We start from the raw sequence: 16,400 nt of genomic DNA, 5'->3' as shown, positions 1-16,400 counted from the left end.
TGAAATCTGTTTCTCCTCCTGGAGTTTTGATATCTCTAGACACTTAGTTGCTCAAGCCAGAAATTAGGTGGCAGTCATCCTTGATTTCTCTGTTTCCCTCACCTCCTGCATTAGTTACCTATCTATTATTAGTTATTATTATCTGTTGTTCATAACAAACTGCTCCCAAATTTGGTAGCATAAGATAATGCACATACTATCTCATCATTTCTGTGTGTGAAGAATCCAGAACACCTTAGGTAGGTCCTCTGCTTCACAAACTCTCACAGGGCTGCAATAAAGTGTTGGCTCAGAACTGTGGTCTCATCTGAAGGTTCAACTGGGGAAGGATCCACTTCTAAGCTCCCGTACATGGTTGCTGGAAGAATCCAGTTTCTTTCTGGCCAATGAACTGAGAGTCTCTGTTCCTTGCTATCTTTTGGCCAGAAGATGCTCTCTGTTCCTTGTCGGGTGACCCTCTCTATCAGCAAAAGCCTAAGCCTGTAAGAAGAGTCAGAGGAAGGATGCGGCAATACAAAAGTCACAGTCTTTTATAACCTAATTTCAGAAGTGACATTCTGTCACTCTGTCTTGTTCTTCTTGCTAGAAGCAAGTCATTAAATCTCATTCATACTCAAGAGGAGAAGATTACACAAGGGCTTGAATATCAGGCGGCCAGGATTATTGGGAGTCATTTTAGAAGGCTGCCTTTCTCACCTCCCATATCCAGAGAACGAGCAAATTCTGTCAAAGCTACTTCTAAAATATGATTGCCATCTGTCCAGCTCTCTCCTTCTGAATTGCCAATCATGATTGCCTGACAAGACCAAATGTTGATAAATTCTTAATAGCCTCATTCCTACCATATTCCATATAAATTGTGACAACTCCACTCCCCACCCCCCAGTCTCCACCCCTGTTACATGATGTGGCTATTTTACAGCCTACATGCAATAGCAATTACCTTCTAATTATTCTCCTTGTTTCTTCCCATGCCTTCTTCCAAGTTTTAAGACAGGAAGACTTTTTTTAAGAAACATAAATTGAATCTTATCTGTCCCCTGTTTAAAACTCTGCAGTGATTCTTCATGGTTCTTTGAATAAGTCTGAACTCCTTACCATAGCATCTAAATCCAGCATGATCTGGCCCCTGACTGCAGCTCCAACTACATCCATCCTGGGGCTCCTTCCAGCTCCAGTGGCTTTCCATCAGGGCCTCTACCATTCCTGGCTTTTCCTTGCTTCAGTGTCTTTGTGCTTGCAGTTCCTTTTGCTGAATCCAGGCTCTGGAAGGCACTTCAATATTTAGATCTTGGCCTAAAGCCACCTCCTTAGCAAGACTATTGCGGACTTCCTTTTTTAAGGAGATAGTGTTCCTCCTATTACTATTTGCCCATTTTGTTTCCTATACAACACTTACTACCAATTGTATGTGTGTGTATACATACATAGACACACACACATACACATATATGAACACACACAGATACACATTACACATACATATATATATGTTTATATGTTTTCAAGTGATTATTTATGGACAGTAATATATATATATATACACATATATGTGTATATATATATATATATATACATATATATATGTGTATATATATATATATATATATATATACATGCATATATTTTAAGAGAAGGAGAGAGAGAGATTGAGCAGGGGAGGGGGCAGAGGGAGAAAGAGAGAGAGAGAGAGAGAGAGAGAGAGAGAGAATCTTAAGCAGGCTCCACACTCAATGCAGAGACCAACATAAAGCTCAATCCTACTACCCTCACATCATGACTTGAGCTGAAATCAAAAGTTGAACACTCAACCGACTGAGCCACCCAGGCACCCCTAGCATATATAGTTCTTAATTGTATAACTGGATATACCACAAAAACCAAGATATAGAACTTTTCTAACATCTCGGAAGACTCTTTATGCCCTCTCCCAGGGGTTACATTCAAGGATAATAATTACTCTAGCTTCTATAATCCTAGATTAATTTTGTCTTCTCTTTGAAACATTATATAAATAGAACTATATGATATGTATGCTCATTCAACATATTGTCTGTGAGGTCAATTCATTTTTTCCATGTATCAGTTGGTTTGCTTGTATATATGTTGGTTTGTTTGATGGGTAATATTCCATTATATGAATATACCATAACTTATTATTTTTTATTCATTTTATTATTTTTATTTTATTCATTTTTACTATTGAGAAATTATTTCCAGCTATTATGAACATTTTGTACAAATCTACTGCTGGACATAAACACACATCTCTTTTGAGGATGTGTCCTAAAGTGGAATTTCTGGGTCATACGGTGGGCATTTATTTAGTTTTAGATGCTGCCAAATGGTTTCTGAAAATGGTTGTACCAATCTGCCCTCCCAATAGCACTCCAATTTACTCCACATACCCACCTATACTTGATCTTATGTGCTAATCCAGTTTTAGCCATGCTGGTGAGTGTGTAAAATCTTGTGTTACAGTTTGAATTCTCATTTCCCTTGAGCACCTTTTACATATTTGTTGACGATTTGGGTATCTTCTTTTGTGAAGTGCCTCTTTGGGTCTTTTGCTTATTTGGGGGTGGGGGTTAGGGCATTTGTCTCTTTCTTATTAATTTGTGGGAGTCCTTTACATATTATTACTATATTACTATATTACTTTTGTCAGATATACATTTTGCAAATAACTTGTCTCTATGTGGCTTTTCCCTCTTTTAATGGTATCTTTTGATAAAGAGAAGTTCTCAATTTAGTGAAGTCCAATTTTTCAATCTTTTCTTTTATGTTTGGTATACTTGGTGTTTTGTCTAACAAATGTTTGCCTTAGTCACAAAGAAATTATTTTATTTCATTCTAGTATATAGTTATATGATCGTACTTTCTCTGATGATGGAAATGTTTTATGTCTACACTAAATGTTGTATATCTACACTATATTAATATGGTAGCCATTGGCCTCATGTGGCTATTGAACACTTAAAATGTAGCTACTATGATTGGGGAACTGAAATTTTGATAATTTTATATAAATAGTCATATTGGGCTAGTGGCTGGTATATTGCATACTACAGTTCTAGACACTTTATTGTTCTAGTTTCCACAAGTAGGTATACAACTCATTGTGGGTTATTTTTGTGTATGTGTGTTTGTGTAAAGTATAAGGTAAAGATCAGGATTATATTTTTCTATATGGATACTTAATTGGCCCGCTTGTTGAAAAACCCATCTTCTCTCCCAGTGCATTCCCAATAACTTTTCATAAATCAGGTGAACAGACTGTAACAGAAATGAAGAATGCCTTTGATGGGCCCATCAGCAGACTAGATGCAGCTGAGGAAAGCATCTCTGAGCTTACAAACATGTCAATAGAGACTCCTAAAACTGAAAATAAGACTGAAGGAACAGACAACCAAGACATGTGGGATATCTACAAAAGGTGTAACACACATGTAGTGGGAATACCAGAAAGAGAACAAAAGAAAGAAAGAAGCAGAAGAAATTTTATAAGCAAAAATGACTGAGAATTTTCTCCAAATTCATGTCATAAAGCTAACCACAGGTCAAGGAAGCTCGGAGAACACCAAGCAAATAAATGTCTGAAAGACTACACCTAGGAATATCATATTCAAGCTGCATAAAATCAAAGATAAAGAAAAAATTTTGAAAGAGGCCAGATATAAAGAAATGTTCTAACTATAGAAGAGCAAAGATAAGAATTATGTCCAACTTCTCCAAAACCTTGCAGGCAAAAAAAGAGTAAGTGTAATACATAAAGATTTATAAGAAAAATTTACCAACCTAGAATTCTGTATCCTCATAAATTATCTTTCAAAGGTGAAGGAGAAACACTTTCTCAGAAAAACAAAAATTGGTAGAATTTGTTGCCAGATCTGTCATACAAGAAATGTTAAAAGAGTTTCTTCAAAAAGAAGGAAAGTGTGGGCCCCTGGGTAGCTCAGTCAGTTAAGCTTCTCACGTTGACTCAAGTTATGACCTCGTGGTTTGTGAGTTCCAGCCCCGTGTTTGGATCTGTGCTGACAGCTCAGAGCCTGGAGCCTGCTTGGGATTCTGTGTCTTCCTCTCTCTTTGCCCCTCCCCCGTTCACACTCTGTCTCTCAATATAAATAAACGTTAAAAAAAAAATAAAAAAAATAAAGAAGAAAGAAAGAAGGAAAATGATATAGGTAAGAAAAAAAATCAGATCTACATAAAGAAAGGAAGAGCATCTTTGATGCTTAAAGAGGGAATAAGGTAAAATAAAAACTTTTTTTTCTTATTCTTTATTGATCTTAAAAAGGCCAGTTTGTTTAAAATAATAATAGCAATAATGTGTCTGATGCTTAGAGGTATGTATAAGTGACATGAATGGCAGCGATAATAAAAGGAATGGAAGGAGGGCATTAGAAATATTTTTTTACTGTAAGGTACTTACACTACTTGTGAGGCAGTATAGTGCTGTTTAAGAGCAGACTTGGATTAGTTGTAAATGTATATTGCAAATCCTATTTTTAGAAAGAAGTATAATTGATATGCTAAGGGAGGAGGGAAAATTTAATTATGTAATACACTTGACTAAAATCACAAAAAGCAGAAAGGGAAGAGAAAAAAAACAAGAATAAATGAAAAGTGCAATGAATCAAAAACAGTAACAAATAGAATACATTTTAATCAAACTATATCAATAACTGCTCTAAATATCAATTGTCTAAATACACTAAATAAAAGAGATTTTCAGTGTGAATCAAAAAACAAGACCCAACTGTATATTATATGTAAGAAACCCACTTTAAATACAAAGACATATAAAGATTAAAAGTTAAAGGATGGAAAAGCAAAGGGGTGGAGAAAGTTATACCATGCTAACACTCATCAAAAGAAAGCTGGAGTAGCTACATTAATTTCAAAAGAAGCAGATTTCAGAGGAAGAAAATTATCAGGGGTAAAGAAGGAAATTACATATTGATATACGGGTCAATTTTTTAAGAAGACATAACAATCCTTAATGTGTATTCATCTAAGAAAAGAGCATCAAAATACTCGAGGCAAAAACTGATAGCAATGCCACAAGTAGGTGAATCCGCTGCTATAGTTAGAGACTTGACTTTACCAGCAGTCTGTCAGATATGGACACATTCATCAGGCAAGAAATCATTAAAGACATAGCACTTTTGATCCATCTATAATTGACATCTATAAACTACTTCCTCCAACAAAAACAGAATACACACTGTTTTCAAGCTCACATGGAAGATTCACCAAGATAGACCACAGTCTGAGCTATCAAATGCACCTTAACAAAATTAAAAGAATATAAATTATTCAATGCCTGTTCTCAGAACGCAATGGAATTAAGCTAAAAATCAATACAAGAGGTAACTGAAAAACTCTAAAATACATGGAAATTAAACAACACACTTTTCCAAAACACACGGATGAAAGTAGAAATCTCAAGAGAAACTTTAAAATATTTTGAACTAGGGGCATGTAGGTGGCTCAGTCACTTGAACATCTGACTCTTGAGTTTGGCTTAGTCATGATCTCAGTGTCATGGGATTGAGCCCCGCATTCAGTTCTGCACTGAACATGGAGCCTACTTGAGATTCTGTCTCTCTCTCCCCATCTGCCCATCTCCCCTGCTCACAATACTCTCTAAAATTAAAACAAACTATATATATTTATATATATATAAATATATACAGTTCAAATATATATATATTCAAATATATTCAAATATATATATATATATATTTGAACTAAGTGAAAATGGAAATACAACTTATCAAAATTTGTGGGATTCAGGGAAAGCAGGGCTTCGAGGGAAATTTATAGCATTTGATGCATATATTAGAAAAGAGAAAGGTGGAAAACCAATAACCTAAGATTCCACCTTAGGAATCTAAAAAAAGAAGAACAAATTATATCTAAAGTAAGATAAAAGAAATAATAAAAATTGGACCAAAAATCAATGAAATTAAAAGGTGCAAATCAACAGAGAAAATAAAACCAAAAGCTGTATCTTTGAAAAGACCAACAAAATAGATAAACTGCTAGCCAGACTAAGAAAAAGAAAAGACATAGATGACTCATATCAAAAATGAAAGATAAGGTATCACTACAATTTCCATGGATGGTTTAAAAGATAATGAAAGAATACTGTGAACAACTTTATGCCTGCAATTTGATAAACCAATTCCTTGTAAATAACAATCTAACACAACAACCACCAGAAGAAATACATGAACTGAAAAGGCCTATAGCTACTAAAGAAATCGAATCAATAATTAATAAACTTCCCCACTCCTAAACCCGATATTGCACTATAAACTAAGTAAAATATAAATTAAAAAATAATGATAATTAGTAAACTTCCAAAATTGAAAACACAAGGCCCAGGTGGATTCATGGATGAATTCTAACAAACACTGAAGGAAGAAAGTATGCCAGTTGTCTCTAAAATTCTTTCAGAAAATAGAAGCAGAGAGAATGCTTCCTTATTCTATCAGGCTAGCATTACCCTAATACCAGAATCAGAAAAAGACATGCAAGAAAACTATAGTCCAGTATCTCTCATGAACATAGATACAAAAATCCTCAAAAAAATTAGCAAATCGAATCCAACAGTGTATAGGAAGATTTATACACTATGAACAAGTGAGATTTATTCCAGGTATAAAAGGGTGGGTTCAACATTAAAAAATCAATTAATGTAATTCATCATGTCAACAGGATTTAAAGAAAAAAATCACATCAAATGTCAATGGGTGCAGAAAAAATTCGACACCCATTCTTGAGAAAAACTCTCAGAAAACTAGAAATAAAGAGACTTTCCTCAACTTGATAAAGAACATTAACAGTAAACTACAGGTTACATTGTACTTAATGATGAGAACTTTTCCCACTAAGATCAGGAACAAGGCAAAGTTTTTCCCTCTTACCATTCTTTTCAACATCATACTGGAAGTCCTAGCTATTTCAATAAAACAAGAAAAGAAAATACAGGTATGCGGATTTGGAAAGAAGAAATGAAACTACTTTGTTTAAAGATTACATAATTGTCTATGCAGGAAATTCAAACGAATAGACAAAAACTCCTGAAATTAATAAGCAGTTATAGCAGGAATGCGAGATACAAGGTTAACATACAGAAGTCAGTCACTTTCCTACATACTAGCGTTGAACAAGTGGAATTTGAAATCTGTAAACACAATACCATGTATAATAAATAGCACCCTCCAAAGTGAAATACGTAAGTATAAATCTAACAAAATATGTGTCAGATCTGTATAAGGAAAGCTACAGAATTTGATGAAAAAATTCAGAGAACTAAATAAATGGAAAGATTCCATGTTCATGTGTAGGAAGCCTCAATGTTGTCAAGATATCAGATCTTCCCAATTTGATCTATAGATTAAATGCAATTCCAATCAGAATACCAGCAAGTTATTTTGTGGATACTGACAAACTGATTCAAAAGTTTATATGGAGAGGCAAAAGACTTACAATAACTTGTATAACATTGAAGGAGAAGAACCGAATTGGAAGACTGGTGCTACCTGACTTCAAGACTTACTATAAAGCTACAGTAATCAAGACATTGTGGTATTGGTAAAAGAATAGACAATAGACCAGTGGAACAGACTAGAGAGCCCAGAAATAGACCCCCATAAGTATAGTCAACTGATCTTCGACAAAGGAGCAAAGACAATACAATGAAGCAAGGATAGTCCCTTCAACAAATGTGCTGGAACAATAGGACATCCACATACAAAAAAAAAAAAAAAAAAAAAAAAAAAAAATCTATACCTAAACCTTACAGTCTTCACAAAAGTTAACTCAAAATGGATCTTAGACCTAAATGTAAAATGCCAAACTATCAAACTCCTAGAACATAACATAGGAGAAAACCTAGATGACCTTGTATGTGAGAACACCAAAGGCACAATCTATGAAAGAAATAATTGATAAACTAGACTTCATTATAATAAAAAACTTCTGCTCTGCGAAAGACAATCTCAAGAGAACTGGAAGACAAACTACAGACTGGAAGAAAATAATCGCAATAGACAAAATAGATCATGGACTGTTATCCAAAATATACAAAGAACCTTTAAAACTCAACAATTTAAAAAAAAAATCCCATTAAAAAATGTCATCCCAGAGCCTTGCATGGGGCTCAAACTCACAAATCTTGAAATCATGACCTGAGCCAAAACCAAGAGTGGGACACTTGACTGACTGAACCACCCAGGTGCCCCTAGAAGGTATTCTGTTAAGTGAAACAAGTCAGACAGAAAAAGACAAATACCACGTGGTTTCACTTATAGATGGAATCTAAAACTTAAAAGAAACAGACAAATAAACAAAGAAACAAACTGAAAACAGAAATAGACTCATAAATATGGAGAATAAACTAGTGGTTGCCAGAGGGGAGGAGGTGACGGGGATAGATGAAATAGGTGAAGATGATTAAGAGATACAAACTTCCAGTTATAACATAAGTAAGTAATGGTGAGGAAAAGTACAGCATACAGGATATAGTCAATATTGTGATAACTTTGTATGGTGACAGATGGTAACTACACTTATTGTGGTGAACATTGTGTAAAGCACAGAATTGTGAAAACACTATGTTGTACACCTGAAAGTAATATAATATTGTATGTCAACTATACTACAATTAATAAGTAAAATTAAAAAAAAAGAATACCATAAAAATAAACCAAGTCCCCTCAAAGAGTGGCACCCTGATAGAAATCTAGAAAACAATCCATCTCACAGAAGATGGGGAAGATATAGCCTGTGTTGACTGTGTTCCTCAGATGAGGAAAATAATATGAGAATTTTTAACAACCCACTTTCACATAGGCTTCTGTGAGGCAAAATAATAATAATAATAATAATAATAACAACAACAATAATAATAACTAAGAATAAATTTAAAAAAGAAGAAAAAGAAAACATCCAAGGAGAAATTTTAGGTTAAAACAACCAAAAAGTGGTAGATAGTCCAAGTTCCAAAAGCAAAAGCAAACTTTAATTGGCAAAACACACTTAAATCTTAGGTATGGTGGGCTGAAGAGTGATTCCTTAAAATTTATGTCTAGTCATAACCTCAGACTATGACTTATTTGGGAATAGGATCTTTGCAGATGTGATTAAGGATCCCAAGATGAATCACCTTGAATGTAGGGCGGGCCCGCAATCCAATGATTGGCAGACTTATCCTGGTAAGAAGAAGAGATGACACAGGGAAACACAGATACATGAAAGAAGAAGCCATGAAAATATGGAGGCAGAGATTGAAGTCATACTGACACAGCTAAGAGACGCTGTGAGCCACCAGAAATTGGAAGAGGCTAGGAAGGACTCTCCTCTGCACTTCCGAGAGAGCATGGCCCTGGTCACACCTTGATTTCAAATTCTCGACATCCTGAAGCCTCAGACAGTAAATTTCTGTTCCATAAGCCACCCAGTTTGTGGTAATTTGCTATGGTCACCCTAAGAAACGAATACACTAGGTTTCAGAAAATTCACACACATAAAATTCCAAGGAACTTGATTTCATCATCCCAAACTATAAAACACGCATATAAAATAAATTATGATAGGGGCGCCTGGGTGGCTCAGTCAGTTAAGCGTCCGACTTCGGCTCAGGTCATGATCTCATGGCTTGTGAGTTGTGAGTTCGAGCCCTGCTTCGGGCTCTGTGCTGACAGCTCAGAGCCTGGAGCCTCTTCAGATTCTGTGTCTTTCTCTCTTTCTCTGCCCCTCCCCACCTCACACTCTGTCTCTGTCTCTCAAAAATAAATAAACATTAAAAAATTTAAAAAAAATAAATTATGATAGAAAAAAAAGAATCAACATAAAGAACAAAATGTGGAGAACAATCTGTAAAAAGGACAGACATTGGAATGGTCACTGTGCAAAAGAACATAAGTATGTGCAATACCTTTTTTACAAGAGAGGTTATGGAAACTACATGTAGGTATAAGAGACTACCAAAAGGGAGAGGGAAGATTTGAAAATAAAAAAGTATAACTTCTAGTAATACAAAATTTTTAATAATAAAATTAGAAGCCCAACTTAAAAGTTAAATTGCATTTAAAATCTAACTGAAAAGAAAACTCAAAAAAAAGGAAGATGAATAAAAAAAGATAAGGAACTTACGAAAATGTAGTACAAAGAGATAAATAAATATAAAAACTTAAGTGTTTTTAAACTAAAGGAAGATAGATTTTAAAAAATGAAGATAAGGAACTGATGAAAATGTAGTATGAAGAGATAGATAAATATAAAAACTTAATAGGTTAAAAGACAAAAAGGATAGAGTGAGAATATTTACTATCCTTTTTTTTTTTTTTTTTTTTAAGTAGACTTCACACCCAGCGAGAAGCCCGTGGTGGGGCTTGAACTCATGACCCTGAGATCAAGACCTGAGCTGAGATCAGGAGTCAGATGCTTAACTGACTGAACCACCCAGGCACCCCAATTTATACTTCTAATTAAACTTCCAGAAGCTAAGAATGGGGCAAAAGGGGGCAATGTTAAAAATGAAAGTGGCTGAGAATTTTATAGAACTGTAAAAAGGTACAAATCCTTAAATTGATAGAGCATAGTGAGTTGCAAACAGGATAAATGAAAAGAAACACAGGCCTATATATATTTCAACAAATACACAGAACATAAAGGAAAAACAAGGAAACTTCAATTTGCAGAAAGAAAAATCTGTGTACCTGCAAGGGAACGAAAGCCAGATTTCTCATCAGCCATAACATAGACAGAATATAATGACGTGATATTTTCAATGTGCTGAAGAAATATGTATGAACCTGGACTTCTATGCCCTGAAGAATAGTCATTCAACTTAGAGGGCGTAAACGTAAAAAATATTAAAAATATTAAATCAGTTGGGGAATTGGTTAATGGACTGAGGCTGGAAGAATTTTGAGGCACATGATAGAAAAATCTTAGATTTCTTTCAAGAGATTATTGGTAGAAATATGGATGTTTGAAATGTTGCTGGTAAGCGTTCACAAGGAAGTGAAAAGAGAAGGTGTATATCGTCTCAGGGAATACTTAAATCGTCATAAACAGAATGTTGATACAAATAAAAATGCTAAACAAACTGTTGATGAGGGCTCATGGGGAAATGAGAAACACATTACGGAAAAGTGGAGGAAAGGAGATCCTTAGACATAGTGTTAGAAGCTTAGGTGAATTGCGTCCCACAGTGACATGCAAAGTAGAATTTGTACTCGACGAACTCTGATACTTAGTGGAATGTTGAAGGTACGGACTGGTTTCTTCTGGCTGCATTTAGTAAAATGTGAGAGGTAAGAAATAAATTTAGGGAAGAACTGTTTGAAAAAAGGTGGAGGGGAACCAGGACTTTTGGGAAATTCTCAGCCTATCCACTTTGCAAGAAATGGAAAAATTTAGAAGATTCAGTGTAAGGAAACTATACTCGGGAGAGAAAGTCATGGATGTGGCTGGACAACATGTTGCTAGTACCTGGAAAGGAGCATATGTATTTGGATATTCAACCGCACAGAGGGCTCTTCAAAGAGATTAGGTGTGTGACTCATGGATATCCTCAGTTGTCTCTGCAGAAGCCAAACATGGAGATGATATTGTCCAGCAAAGACCTGTGTTTAATAGGATGAATTCTCACAACTCACATGAGAGACCCACATGGTTTTTGAGAACGTATCATCAGTAGAAACACTGCCAGCTCAGGCAGAAAGAGAAGACTAAAGGAAAGAAGGCCATGGGACCCCCAACATTCTACAGGCAGTAAACGGGTTACTAAAATAACTCCACTGCAAACATGTGCTCTCATTTCAGAAAAAGAAAAGGATAACTCAGAAGGCAAAGCTGTGGGCTCAGAAGGCAGAGCCAAGAGCCACAGAGGATTCTTCTCAGGCATCGCAACTAATGGAGTTTGTCTAGCTGGATCAAAATTGCTCGGGACCTAGAATCTCCAGAAGGAACCAGCATTTCTGACACGTTGGCTTTAGCCCACTGAAACAAATTTTAAATTTCTGGCTTCCAGAACTTTAAGTGAGTTCATTTCTGTTGTTTCAAGCCAATAACTTTGTGATAATTTGTTATAGTAGCAATAGCAATCTAATACAGAGGGTACAATGCAGTGCACAAAGTCTGGAAGTGTACCGCCCAGAGAGTATTCAGTGAATGAATAATAAGCATATACTTTGAGACTAAGGAAACTGAACTCAAGAAGGAATAGAATGTAAGAAGCAGAGGTGGGTTAAGAAATATGTAAAACAGGAGTGGCCGGGCGGCTCAGTCGGTTGAGCGTTTGACTTGGGCTCAGGTCATGATCTCACAGTTCATGAGTTCGAGCCCTGCATCAGGTTCTGTACTGACAGCTTGGAGCCTGCTTTGGATTCTGTGTTTCCCTCTCTCTCTCTGCCCCTCCCCACTCATGCTCTGTCTCTATCTCTCAAAAATAAGTAAAAAGTTTAAAAGAAAAGAAATAGGTAAAACATATTGACAAATATTTTAAAAAGTAATATTTTGGAGGAGTTTTATAATCAGGGTGCGACTAACATCTATAAACAAAAACATGAAAGATTGATTGAGATAGTTCAGAAGAAAGTTAAAAGGTTAAGATCCCTGCTCTGCCCAGAAAAAGGATAGAAATACTGATTATATTTTTCCTAATAAAACCTAGATTCTTTATGTTCTTTATGTATAGAATCTAAAGCTAACTTTAAAAATGTACATATTAAAATTGAGGGTACAGGTGAACATAAAATATTCACTGTAACATTTCTTTTGACTCTTTTGTTTGCTTGAAAAATTTTGTAATAAAATATTGAGAGGTGAAAACCCACAGTGAGATTTCTACCAGAATAACTAAAATTAAAAAGTCCGATAATATTGGGGCACCTGGGTGGCTCAGTCGGTTAAGCGTCAGACTCTTGGTTTTGGCTCAGGTCATTATCTCAAGGCTGGGGGTTTGAGCCCCCCTGTTGGGCTCTGCACGGGCATCATGTAGACTGCTTGGGATTCTCTCTCTCCCTGTCTCTCTGTACCTTCCTCACTCTCTCTCTCTCAAAAATAAATTTAAAAAACTTAAAAAAAAAAAGTCTGATACTATCTAGCATTGGTGAGATTGTGAAGCAACCAAAACTCATACCTCAGTGGTAGGAGGATAAATTGGTCCAAATACTTTGGAAAAATTACAGAATCTACTAACAAAACGTGTGCATAATCTATGCCCCAGAAATCCCACTTGCAGGTATAACGTATATTTAGTAGAAATCATATCTATGTGCACCCAAAGCTATGTAAAAGAAAGTTCATGGCGGTTTCATTTATAATTGCTAAAAGCTAGAAATAATCCAAATGCTCAACAAAAGGAGAATGGATACATAGTGGTACATATTCATTTGATGGAATACTATACGGTAATGAGATTAAATAAGCTACTACTACATGCAACTATATGAGTAAATCTGATTAACCTAATATTGAGTGAAAGAAGCCACACACAAAAGAATCTAAACTGATTGTGTTTGTATGAAGTTCAAAAACAAGCCAAACTACTCTTGTTCCACATTAGGATACTGGTTTCCTCTGGGGAGGAGAGAGAGGTAGTGATTGGAAAGGGGATAGAGAGGGAGTTTGGGGGGTGGTGGTCATGTTCTGTTTACTGATCTGGGTGGTAGGCATGGGCATGCTTGCTTTGTGATCATTCATCAAGCTGTGCACCTGATATGCTTTCTAAACTAAAAAAAAAAAAAGTATCGTTTTAAAAATTTCAAGGTAATTGCCGGTGATTTCAAAAGAGACACTAGGATCAATACTCAAGGCAGGATGAAAGATCTTCCAGTTATTTGGAGGGAATTGAGTTGAGAGGACACTGGAAAAGAGCCTTGGGAGTGGCCATGTCATAGGTATTCCCTAGGCTCTGCAGAGTGAGAACACTAAGGAGGAACCCATGGCTGAGATCTTCAGAGCAGACAAGAAGAGGTAAGCTTCCTTGGCCCTGGAGTGGGTCACAGCATGGCTGAAAGTTCTATGTCCTGAGAAGGGCACTAAGTTGAGCAATAGAGACCTATTAGGCCCATCCCCTAGAATTCACAGGGTCTGAGGCAAGAGTATAAATGGAGACCTACCTACCACCTGCTAAAATATTGAGCAGTCATAAGCCAAAGTAACCACTGTCAAATAACATGTGCTCTATGCTCATGCCTGACACATATGCTTTTATAACAACCTAGAAGGTCAGAATGAACTTTAAGAGTTCTATACTTATACATGGAGGTGGTGAGAGCGAATCCCAAGCCTCAGCCTCTGGCCTACCCCCTTCTCCCTCCACCCCTGACACATACAGGGACACCCCACCCACATATCAAAGTTTCGTCCATGGCCCTGCCAACAGCTGACCCTTGGTCACCCTCAGGCGTGAGGCTGTGTACACCAGAGAGAGTTAGACTTTAGAAGGGTCACTTGGAAAAGAAGCCTACATCAACCTTGCAAGTGGACTCGGGAGCATTTAGATAGGGACTTATTGTGTCACAGCTATCCAGAGGGTGTGCTACAAAGGGGAGGGGCTAGAGCTCTGGATGGGCACTGCCTGATGAGGGCCAGAGTAGGGCCTCTAAAACATGCTAAGGTATACAGACAGGACAGGTCCTTGTGCCAATGAGGGGGTGACTCAGCAGAAGTTGACGTGTACTGCATGGCTATGAGATAGAACTTGGATGCCTTCATAGTTTCATGCGTCTGTGCAAGAGCAATGACTCCAAGGGTCAGCAGTCTCCTCAGCTCACCCTGTTCTACTCAATGCCATGATTCTTTGAAAACTTTCTTAGAAATGAGATGAATTAGGGAGGAAGAGAAGAACATTGACCTCTTGAAATGGAGGTCTCTTCCTCCAAAGAGATGGAGGAAAAACTCTCAAGTGACTGGGTTTACCATGAACTGACTGGCAAATTACAGCTGGAAAGAGAAGTTCAGATACAGAAAGTCAAAGTTCCTTTTTTTTGGCACACCAGAATTTTGTGCATTGAAAATTCCTATCTAATACAGATCATAGCAATGCTGTGTAGGGATGCTATGGTTTCAAGATGCATTTATTTTTTAGAACACTATGATTCACAGCTCACACTCATCTCATCACAGGGACAGGGAAGGAAGTTCAGAGCTCAGGTCTGAATAAAAGATGGTGGTCAGGTGGGGGAATGGACAAAGATGGAGAAAGACGGGGTAAGAGGGAACCATGACTGTATGTGTTACAAATAACTTACCCTAAGGTTGCCTTCAACCCAGGAGTTCTCTTGGTGAACTCAGAAGATGATTTTGCTATTAAAATGTGTAAATTGTTTCAAAATTCCCAGGCCATAGATATTAACAAAAATTGGACTTTCCAGGACAACATGAAACAAGACAATGTTCACAAAAGAGGTGTTAACCTCTATGTATCATGATGCATTAGTCAGGTATAATTAAGACAAGCTGGTATGGGCACGTAGAAGTTGCTTGATGAAATAGAATATAGACCTAGAAAAATATTCAGGGTGATATTTACCTGTGCTGTGCAACGAAGAATGTTTTTTAAGTCAACGTGGAAGGATGGCTTTGGAGTACACACCAAACCACATTCAGGATGAAATAAAAAGTTATGTAAACAATAAACCAGAAAAGATCTGAAAGAAAACAGAAGTAAGTAGTGTTATGAATTGAGTCTGTAGATAGCTGTTGTGAGCATAGCAACAATTAATGCTATTTATAATGACAAACAAATGGATAGATCTGAGTTATCTAATCATTGGGATAAATTATTAGCTAGTAATTGGGATCAAATTATGGTATATCAATTCAACAGAATGTTACTGATGTAGAAAAATTATTCACAAAAACATTAATTTTAAAATAAGCACATACTGGGGCACCTGGCTAAGCATCTGACTCTTGATTTTGGTTCAGGTCATGATCCCAGGATTGTGGGATTAAGCCCTGTGTTTAATTCTGTGCTGAGCATGGAGCCTGCTTGGGATTCTCTCTCTCTCTCTCTCTCTCTCTCTCTCTCTCTCTCTCTCTCTTTCTGTCTCTCTCATTCTCCCCCTTTGCCCCTCTCCCCTGCTTGCATGCTCTCTCTTTCAAATAAAAAAATTAATAAAAAATAACAATTTTTAAAAAGTACGTACCATTTAGTATTATAAAGAAAAGAATCATATATATGGTTAGAAAAAAGGTGTAGAATACTAATAGCATAAGTGTATATGAATGAATTTATTTTCCTCTTCATGGTTTTCTGTGTTTTCTTATTTTAGTAAGCAATCCCCTCAAAACCCCCAAAACTTCTGTAAGTAATGTCTCTATACTTAGCAATCCTTACTACGATTAAGACTTAACGGAAGCAGCCTTAT

This window comes from Panthera pardus, unplaced genomic scaffold, assembly GCF_024362965.1.
Source record: "Panthera pardus isolate Hobbes unplaced genomic scaffold, ASM2436296v1 HiC_scaffold_8, whole genome shotgun sequence".
NCBI classification, from domain to species: domain Eukaryota; kingdom Metazoa; phylum Chordata; class Mammalia; order Carnivora; family Felidae; genus Panthera; species Panthera pardus.
Note: the sequence above shows the minus strand (reverse complement) of the source record.